Below are 10,959 nucleotides of genomic sequence, written 5' to 3'. Positions count from 1 at the left end.
ATCTGTCTTTTGCACTTAGGGCTTTTTCCCCTCATTGTTTGCTTTAGTGATTCTTAGGTGAGGCTTTGATGAGGTAGGTATTTATGATAGCATTGATATTAATATATCAGAGGATTATAGAATTTAGAGCTGTAAGAAATCACATAGTCTTACACCCTCACTTGCACAGATGAGAAAACTGAATCCCAGAGATGTGAAATAAATCAAGGTCACACAGGTACTAAGTGGCAGATCTGGGGCCTCTGACCTCAAACTCAGTGCTTTCTTCCTCATTAGGCCATGCAGTCATATTTAAAGTCTTGCTTGTTCATGGACACTTGACAAAACAGCAACAGAGGAGACCCTTGTAATAATAAGGCCCTAAATAATAAATATATAAATAAATAGTAGCCCTTGTACTCTTCACCAGTCACAAGCACCACCATCTCTCTACACACAAAAACACTAACCTAAAGACTGAACTGAGCCAGGGAGCGGGAAGGACTCTCTTTCTCTTACCTTGGCTCTGAGAAGTGGCTCTGGAATCTCTCCTCTGTTTTGCTGTCCTCAGTTTCAGGTGCTGGTGGTGATCCCCACCAGCCTTGAGAATTGGAGCCATAGTGATCTTGGAACCAGGATTCCAGGCAGGATGTTGCAGCCAGGCAGCCCGGCAGCCCAGAAAGGAAGCTGGGAGAAGCCAGGGCACCTGTGACTAGTCAAAAGGGGGTTTTGGACTTGGAACAGGGCTTGTACTCTATAGGAACTGAGCTAAACTATGAACGTAATCTCCTCCACTTCCCCTAAGATGGAGGTGGTATGGGGGTGGGTGGTATGGAAGATGATTCCTTCCATGTGCTTGGGGAGTAAGTTTGTATAAATGTGATTATACCTTTTGAAGTAAAAATTCCTCTGTAAAAGTTAATTTGACTGTGGCTAAATGGAACTGGGGTGCAGAGAACCACCCCTATAACTGGAGGAACATCATCAGTGGGGGTTGGAGTCATTTACAAAGAACCTAGATGCCCTTTGAAGAATACAGGAGAACCCTGAAAGGAATGTGACATACCTGGCCTTCAGGCAACGGGGGTTAGGGTAGTCAGTGTCACACAAACACATAGTCAAGCAAAACAAATTTGCACATTGGTCATGTGCCAAACTAACACGTCTCACTCTGTACTCTGGGTCCACCTATGAGGAGGTAGGTATCTTGTTTCTTCATTAGTCCTTTGGAATCATGATCGGTTATTACGCTGATCAGAATTCCTAATTCTTCCAAAGCTGTTTCATTTTACGCTATCATTGTCTTCATACAAATTGTTCTCTATGGCTGCTCATTTCACTCTGCATCAGCGGACGCAAGTATTTCCAGGTTTCTCTGAAACGATCCCCTTTATCATTTCTTATACACAACAGTATTCCATCACATTTCTATACTATTACTTTCCAGATATTCCCCAATTGATGGGTGCCCTCTCAACATCTAATTCTTTGCCAGCACAAAAGGAATTATAAATATTTTTGTATATCCTTAGAGTTTGTTTTGCTTAGGACTAAAACCTCCTTCAACCTGTCCTCTCTATTATTCACCATTCTTCCTGTTCCCTCCTGTTATCTTGTTAGATAAAATGTATTTTTGTCTCCAACTGCTTTTGTCTGTGTATTCTTTCCATCTTTGATAAATTTAGATGAAAGTGAAGTTTGAATGTCAGCTGCTCCTCCCCCTCCCTCTTGTTTGTATAGATTTCTACTTGTGCACCCTGGTTATGTGAGATAATTTCCCCTAACCCTCTTCTCCCTTCCCTCTACAGTGTGTTCTCCTTCCCCTCCCTTTCTATCCTTCTTTTAAGATCACCAAGATACAACAGAACCACTCTTAGGCCTTCTAATTAGACTCTCTCTATGACCCCGGTTGCTGCTGCTGCTGCTGCTGAGAGGATTTAGGGGGACACAGGTATCATCTCCTTATATTAAGATGCAAACATTTTATTCTTGTTCAGTTCCTTATGTTTGTTCATAAATGTTTACCCTTTTTACGTTTCTCTCCACTCCTCTGTGCCTCAAAGCTGAGGCAGCTAGGTGTCCCAGTGGATAAAATGCTGAGCTTAGAATTAGAAAGATGAGTTTAAATCTGTCCTCGTACATTCACTGTGACCCTGGGTTAATTATTTCATCTCTGACTGACTTGCTTTCCCCATCTGTAAAATGGGGATCATAATAGCACCTATCTCACAGAGGGGATCAAATGAGATGATATTTGTCAGGTGCTTATGCAGCCTCAGGAATCCTTGAAAGTCCTTTATTTCATTAAAGATCCACTGCCCCTCCCTTCCCCGCTCCCACCCCCCATAGGATTATACTTGGTTTTGCTGGGTAAGCTATTCTTGGTTGTAAGCCTCTATCTTTTGCCTTCTGGAATATTTTATTCTAAGCTCTGAGCTCCTTTAGAGTGGTGGCTGCTATATCATGTGTGATTCTGACTGGGGGTTCCTTGGCACTTCAATTCTTTCTTTCTTGCTGTTGCAATATTTTCTTCTTTGACCTGGAAGCTCTGGATTTTGGCTATAATGTTTCTGGGAATTTGCATTTTAGAGTTTCTTTCAGGACGCCATGAGAGGATTCTGTCTATTTCTACATTGCCCTCTGGTACTAATAGTTTTCTTTTAAGATTTACTGAAGTGTGCTGTCTAAGGTCTTTTTTTTTTTGGCATGGCTTTCAGGTAGTCTAGTGATTCTTTTTAATTTTTATTTTACAAAATCAAAATTATTTTAATAAATACATTAAAAAAGAACATACATTAATTCCCATTCCCTTGTTTTTCTTCTGTGTTCTAACTGTGTTCCCAAGCTAATCGTTCATTCACTCATTAATATTGAAAGTATACTAATGCTAGCTGGCATTTATAGATGGCTCTGTGGTTCACAAAATAAGAACTTTGCATTCACTCTGTGAGGTATGCATTGCAGGTATTACTGGCTCCTGCTTTATAGGCAACTAGGTGGCCCAGTGCATAGAACACTGGACTTAGAATCAAGAAAATGTGAATCCAAATCTTACCTTTGATACTTAGCTGTGTGACCCTTGGCAAATCACTTAACATGCCTTCCCCCCTCCCCACCTCCGCCATCCTAAATTATTTATAAAATAGGGATAATATTTACCTACCTAGTTGTTGTGCTAACATATATAAAGCACTTTGCAGAAAGCACTGAGTATTTTTAAAAGCTAAGGAAACTGAGGCCCAGAGATATGAAAGTGACTCATTAGAGGTCATAAAGGTAGTAAGTATCACAATCAACCAACAATCTTCTGACTCTAAATACTGTGTGCTTACCACTATAAAATGAATTGAGAGACTTCAGGAGGTGGTAATATATTTTTTTTGGGCCTCCACAACTAAACACAGCATCCCTTGTGCTCCATTTCACTGGGACATGTGTTAGTCAGGTGACTGCTAAAGCCTAGCTCAGATCCCAAGGTTACCCGTGGTGGTGTTTGAATTTTGAATCCTGATATTACTGCTGAAGGACCTGAGCTGCTTCAGGGCTGGGTATTGTTGGAGAGGTGGTGGTGGTCACTGAGCCTTCTGAGGAGAGTTCCTTGAGGAAAAGATGCAGTTGTGGTTGCTGTATGCTCACACTGGGAACCGTTTTGAGAAAGGAAAACTTGTAACCTCTTGAGGAATCACCGGTGAATATGGATGCCCAAGCTCTCCTACAGGAATGTGATCTCAGCTTTCGAAGAAGTGAACGACAGCTTCTCATTCACATGAGACTTGAAGCTTTAACATTGCAAATCTCATCGTGCCTTTTTGGGCTTCTCTTGAGTCTTTTGTTTGAATGTCAGATTTTCTATTCAGCTCTGGTTTTTCATTAGGAATGTTTGAAAGTCCTCTGTTTCATTAAATATCCCTCCCCCTCCCCCCCCCGCCCCCAAAGGATTATTCTCAGTTTTGCTGTGTAGGTTATTCTTGGTTGTAATTCTAATTCCTTTGCCTTCTGGAATGCCACTCTTTTATCATGGTAGTAGCCTGATTATTCTTAAATTATTTTTCTTCAATCTGTTTTCTAGGTCAGTTGTTTTTACCAGGAGAAACTTTACATTTTGTTTTATTTTTCCAGTCTTTTGACTTTGTTTTTAACATTCCCTATTGCCAAAGGAGTCATAAGTTTCTATTTGGTCCAATCTAATTTTCAAGGAGTTGGTTGCTTGGATAATCTCTTGGGCCAAACTGTTAACTCCTTTTCCAATTCTTCCATCTATAATTCTCCTTTCTTTTCATTTTTTTTCCTCTAGGGCTCTGGTTTCATTTATAAAATTAAAAAAAAAACAATTCTTCCTTTATATCTTCCAGGAATTCTAGTTGAATTTGTGCCCAGAGTGTGTTTTTCTTTGAGGCTTTGCTTGTAAATGTTTTGGAGTCATTCTTTTTGTTTATGTCTTGAGCATCGCTATCATCATAACTTTTTATGGAGGCATTCTTTTTTGTTTATTTGCTCATCTTGCAGCCTACTTCCTGACTTCAGACTTTATGCTAGGGCCAAGTTCTGTGTCTCTGTGGAGGGAATGTCTGGAATGATCCTGATGCTGTTTTCTTGGAATTACTGAGTGTTGTGCTATTCCAGGATCTCAGGGACACTTCAGTTTAGGGATCTGCAATAAGGAACTTTCATTGGTCTCAATGGTGGTCTGATCCAGGGAAAAGTCTGGTCACTGCCCTCTTGGTCTGAGATCTATAAGGGTTTGGGTCTGATCCACAAGACCATGGGCTTGCTTTATTTAGAATCTCAGTAGACTGCTGCTGTTGAACTCAGCCATTATCTGCCACTTAGAAAGCTCTGCTGGTTTAGAGTGACAGAGCTGTAGACTTTCCTTGGTCTGGGATTCCTGCTCTGGTTCTTCTTTTTCATATTCCGGATTGGGCTAGAAGGTAGAACTAGGACCCCAGGAGGGGGTCAGCCACATAACTGGTCTTTGCTTTTGCACTTGCTCTTTGCTTGCTATACAGCCTAGGCCCCACAGTGGCTCCTCACTTTGGAACACCACCCCTTGGGGCAGGTCCCCTCCTCCACCCACCATTTATGACCACTGGTTAGACAGCAACAGACCTTCCAGGCAGCAGCTATTCCTGCCCCTCCCCCCATTCCAATTTAAGTCTCCTTCTGCTGAAGAGAGAGTCTTCTGGCATTGGTGGGTGGCTTCTTCCTGTACTTGAATGCTCTGCACAAGATACTGGCCAGACTCCGGTCCTTGGTGCTCATAGACCTCTTTGTCTGTCTCCCTATGCAGACCTGAGCTTGAAGAAAATGACTCACTGTGATGTTTCTTCTTGGATTTCCAGATCAGGATTTGATCTAGTACATTTTCAAGATCTCTTTTAGAGTTGTGAGGGACTGGGGGAGGGGGAAGCTCACTAGACTCCTTTCCACTGTTCTACCATTTTGGCTCTACTTCATTATGTGTGTGTCCATCTTTGTATCATCCTATGTATGCACCCTGAAACTCATGCGTCACAAACACCTCAACTATAATAATAGGATCTGATAATCTTCAATGAGGGGTCATGGTGACTTCAGAGTTAGCAACACTCTTTCTGTACAGCATATAAATGCTAAGGGTCACAGAGCTGGTATCTTAAGGATAGTCTTTTCATGTTACAGATGAGGGAACAAAGGCCTGGAGAGTAGTGACCTACATAAGGTCACATTGTGAGTTAGTGACAGGAGATCATCTCCATGGATGGCAAAGTTCCTTGAGGGTAGCCAGGTTTTTTCTTTCCTTCCTTCCTTCCTTCTTTCTTTCCTTCCTTCCTCTCTCCCTCCTTTTCTTTCTTCCTTTCTTCTTTTCTTTTTTTTCCTTCCTTCCTTCCTTCCTTCCTTCCTTCCTTCTTTCCTTCCTCTCTCCCTCCTTTTGTCTTTCTTTTTTCTTTTCCTTCCTTCCTTCCCCTCTCCCTCCTTTTCTTTCTTCCTTTCTTTTCCTTTTTTCCTTCCTTCCTCCTTTTCTCTTTCTTCCTTTCTTTTCCTTTTTTTCCCTTCCTTCCTTCCTTCCTCTCTCCCTCCTTTTGTCTTGCTTTTTTTTCTTTTCCTTCATTCCTTCCTTCCTTCCTCTCTCCCTCCTTTTGTCTTGCTTTTTTTCCTTTTCCTTCCTTCCTTCCTTCCTTCCTTCCTTCCTTCCTTCCTTCCTTCCTTCCTTCCTCTCTCCCTCCTTTTGTCTTGCTTTTTTTCTTTTCCTTCTTTCCTTCTTTTTTTCTCTTTCTTTCTTTCTTTTCCTTCCTTTCTTTTAGACTTTTGATTTGATTGGTATAGGGCATCTCCAGTGAGAGAGCTCACTCTATCAGTGTAGACTGGCAACCATTTTGCAACAGTTTTAGAGAATCACTTGGGACATTGAAAAGTTAAGTGAATTGCCCAGGATCACATAAGCAGTATGTGTCAGAAATGGGACTTAAAACTATGTTTGTTTCCATAATCGCTATAATGTCCGAATTACAAATAATCATTATAGGTAATAAATACTCTCCCAACCTCCAACCTACATCCAATCTTCCTATTTATACAGAAGTTAAGTTTAAAACACAAATAACCAAACCACTACCACTGTCAAAAAAAAAAGACCCAACAAAAACTATGGTGATTAAATGAAATTAATGGTCTTTCAGTATAATAAAAAATACTGGTGGGACAGCATGGCAGAGGAGACAGAGGGCAGGCCTTGGAGTCAGGATGACTAGAGTTCAAGTTCTGTCTCTGATACATACTGGCTGTGTGAGCCTGTACAGGTAAGGCTCTTGACCTCTCAGTGCTGCATCCTATCCTTAGAAATAAGATCATAATTTATAGACGAGTTGTTAATTTTGTTAATTAAATTGTTAATTAATTGTTAAAGTTGTTAATAAAATGAGTGGAAGGCGTTTTCATGTTGGTAGTTCTCCAAGTCAATGAAATCCCAGTTCTGAACAAATTAACAAAGAAAGAAGGAAGGAAGGAAGAAAAAAGAAAGTAGAGTTTAGTTTCAAAAGTTTCAGGTTTAACAAAATACAATGAAAGAAACTTGGCTTTTGTCTGTCTTCAAAGGATTGATGAGCCACAGAAGAAGACTGAACTCACCTAATTGTGTTTTCTTTAATGGAAGATACAGCTCTTTTCTCAGACAGCCCATCTGCATCACACCGTCACATTCAAATGGTCAGAATATTGATTTTTCTTCTCCAGCTCCTTTCAAACATGGAAATGTTTTTGACTTTTTTTTTCTTTCCTTGAGAGTGGTGATAAGAACGGATCGATAATTTCATTGTTGGATAAAAATGAATATAAATTTTATTGAAAAACAACACCAGCAACATTGTGGGAAAGCACACAGATCAAACAGCCGTCAGCCTATTCAGCTCAATACAAGGATTATGAAAAGTAATCACATTTTTAACATTTTCAACTACTCATACAAAATGAAAGGAAATTATAGAATTCAAATGTACTCGGATATACTGATGTGGGACATAGATGCAGAACACTTTTGAAAGCTTTCCCAGTACCAATATATGGCAAATGGGGTTAATCCTCTGACTGCCATGGGACTACCTTTCAAGGAACAGAAGAATCTAGCCTATTTGAACTGCTTCTAAAATCTCAGGCAGATAGAATGACAAATTCTTTCATCTATGGGATCTTCCGGAGAAGGAAATACAAAAAAAATTTCTTTAGCACCCTTCACCTTGCTTTTTAATAGGATGTATTTCCTTACATCTAACACCAAATCCTTTATGCTAAACTGATGATCATTTCCTCATATACTTATGAAGGTGCAAGGAATGTTTTTCCTGATAGCATTAAAGGATGGGCTCTTCCCCTGGGATCCATTAACTTCAAAAAAAAAACAAAACAAAAAATTTTTTTTGGGATAATGGTATTTTGGTAAAAACTGGTTTTCTTTACAATCCTATGTATTTTTTATGTATTTAGAAACATGATTTTGAGATAGGGCACATAGATTTCAACAGATAGCAAAGGGGTCCATGGCCCCCCAAAATGGTTAAGATCCCCATGGATTGCTCACACTGATCAGAGAGTGAAAATCAAGTCCAATTGTAATTGTGGATCCAAAAACAAATAAAAAAGAAGCTATCTGTGAGTGCGTGACTTCTCTGGCAACACTCCTCTCCTCTCCTCTCCCCTCCCACCTCCCATCCCCACTTGGTTTCCACCCACCCATCACTTCCTATAGACTGTTCACCTAGCTGCCTCACTTAGCTGTCATTCTGAGGCATGCTAGCTTTCTGTCCAGTTTTTTTTCTACTTGAACAAAAGGAATTCCATCAATTTCAATAACTTTATTGGCACAGCAAGTCAGACAAGTGCTGCCGGGGCCAATATATCAAACATTTCTGTTTCAAGAAAGGATTTTAATGCTAGGCACCCTCATTTCCGACTACATTTCATGCCTCACCAGTGACACCCAGGCCATGCTTGCTGTCTCTGGCTCGCTTGGAGATACTTCAAAGCATGAAGATAAGCAAATGCTGAAAACACAGTAATCAGTGTGAAACCCCAAAGGTGAGCCTAACAAAAAAACCCTAACAGGATTTTGAAGAAAAAAAAATCTGTATATATATTTGGATAATTTTTTTTCCAACAATTCATCCTTATTTGTTGTTGGAAGACAAGTAAGCAGTACCGAGTCACAGACACCAGAGGGCACCCATGCCATTCCACAGCACAACAGAAACCCACCAAAAAAAGAACAAAAAGAGAATGGCATTTGAATAAAAGACTTCAAAATCCAATCCCGCATTCTTACCAAGAGCAACATGCATTTACAATTTCATCTGATTTCAGTTCATGTATTTTTGCTTCCGAGAGAGAGAGAGAGAGAGAGAGAGAGAGAGAGAGAGAGAGAGAGAGGATTTTTCTGACAAGGCCCAAAGCTGTCTTGACAAAGGGGGCACCTGGCTGAATGAATGACTTTGGGGGGCAGCCAGAGGAAAGGGCTGCAGGGCTGGCAGAACCATTTGGCTGACAAAAGCAGGACTCCCATTCTTGCTATTATCAGGACAGGGCCCATGTTCTACATTTTTTGGTCCTCTGCACTCTACAGAATGCTGATTTTTTTTTCTTCTCTCCTTTCAGGTGGCTTTCAGCTATCCAGGGTCCTGCATTTGCAGTGTCTTCCTGGCCTAGCTATTCATTTAGTGACAAAATTCACAAGGCTGGATTTTGTTACTCTTTTGATAATGCATAAAGCCTTTTTCCCCCCACAAGCAAACATGTAAGAAAAGGCTGTGGTAATGATCTATAAATGCCATTTTCTTTTGAGTGGTGGTGTAAGTGAAATTTGCCTCAGGAGAGGAGTTGTGCTTTTTAAAATATAACCAAAGGCTGCAGAAAAGCACATCTCTCTTGGAATCTTGCTGCTTCTCAAGGGTTCCGTTTGTTAGCAGCCCCTGAGACCCACACAGGCAGAGGCAGATGTCTCATTGATGGATTCTTAGCCCCATGCAAAATTGTTTGGTGGAGCCCCATTTGCAAGCCCTCTTTTCTGCCCCCATGGGAAATATTGCCCCCTTCTCAGAGGTGCCACTGCCGCTGACTGTGTGGGATGAGAAGCAGAGAGGAAACAGAAGGCAATGGGGATGTGGTATGGCGATTTGGAGGGGGAAATGTTAAATAAGTGTGAATGTGTGTGTGTGTGTGTGTGTGTGTATGTGTGCATGTTTGTGTGTGAGGGCTGACACAAAAACAGAGATTAGTTAGGGCTGGAGAACCAAAATTCTTTCCGCAGCTGCTCATGTTCTAATCATTAGACATCACTGCTGTTTTGTTGAGAACTGAGCTAAATTCTCAGGGCTCTGGTGAGGATGCGACCAGAGCTCCTTCATCATCAGACTAGGTCCTGAATGGGCTATTGCAGTGTTGGGTGACAAGAAATGGATACTAAGGCAGAAGAAATAACTGTGTGTGTGTGTGTGTGTGTGTGTGTGTGTGTGTGGATTTAACTCTCAGCCAGACAAGAAGCTCCTGGATGCACTGGAATACAGACTAAAAAACAGGATCTTTCTGTAAGGGTCAGAGTGGACAAAGGGGAACTTCCCTTTCTGGCATCTTCAGCCTTCAGGGAAGGAAGTACCCTTCCTAGAGAAGTAGATAGGGCCTCTTTCCTTTAACTCCAGTCCCCACCCTGTCCAGCTATGGATGCAGCCTTTTCTTTGTTGCCATGGAGATAGAGAGCCCTCTGGGAGGGGCTGCCTACCCTTCACTGGACAGCTGGGCTGAGGGGAGGTGGTAGGAGGATATACAGGGCTAGGCTGCTAATTTCTTTTCCTAGGCTTAATCTCAAATAGGGAGTGAACAGTCCAAGGGGTGGGTGGAGGAAGAAGGGGAGAAGGAGAGAGGGATATAGGGCAGATGAGGTTTTCCTCCCAGATGAATGGATACATTAAGTGGTATTTTTTTTGGCTTAAAAATTCATTCATGAAAAGCAGGAAATAAAGAGGGGGCTTTCTTTATAAAGAGCAAAATAAGTAAGAGACAAGATAAAAGCTAAAGGTTGAAAACAGTCATTCCCTGATTACTTATCTCAGGTAAGTAGTTCTTGGTGCCAAGTGAAGGGTAAAGATGACTGGGTTTGCTCTCCCTCTGGACAGACAGGGTAGGCAAAGAAAGCACTGCAGATTAGTTTGTTTCTAAAATAAACATCCCATGATTAGCTATGCTAGTGGAGGGAGGAGGATCTCATAAAATTAAAGTCTAGCCTCACTCCCCAAGTCAAGTCCCAGTTTTGAGACCTTAGCTTAGAGAGCTTGTAAGCACCGCTTTCTGTCCTCTCAAACCTTTAATTAGGATTGTGAAAAAGGAACAAAGGCCTGGCTTGAGTTTTGCCTTCTTTCTTCAAGGAGAATGTTAGCTCCTTGAGGGCAGGGACTGTCTCATTTTTGTCTTTTCTAGCACAGTGCTTCACATATAGTAAACAATAAATGCCACAGTATTTTG

This window comes from Trichosurus vulpecula, chromosome 2 (assembly GCF_011100635.1).
Source record: "Trichosurus vulpecula isolate mTriVul1 chromosome 2, mTriVul1.pri, whole genome shotgun sequence".
Classification (NCBI taxonomy): domain Eukaryota; kingdom Metazoa; phylum Chordata; class Mammalia; order Diprotodontia; family Phalangeridae; genus Trichosurus; species Trichosurus vulpecula.
The sequence above is the reverse complement of the archived record's forward strand: the minus strand, read 5'-3'. Positions refer to the sequence as shown.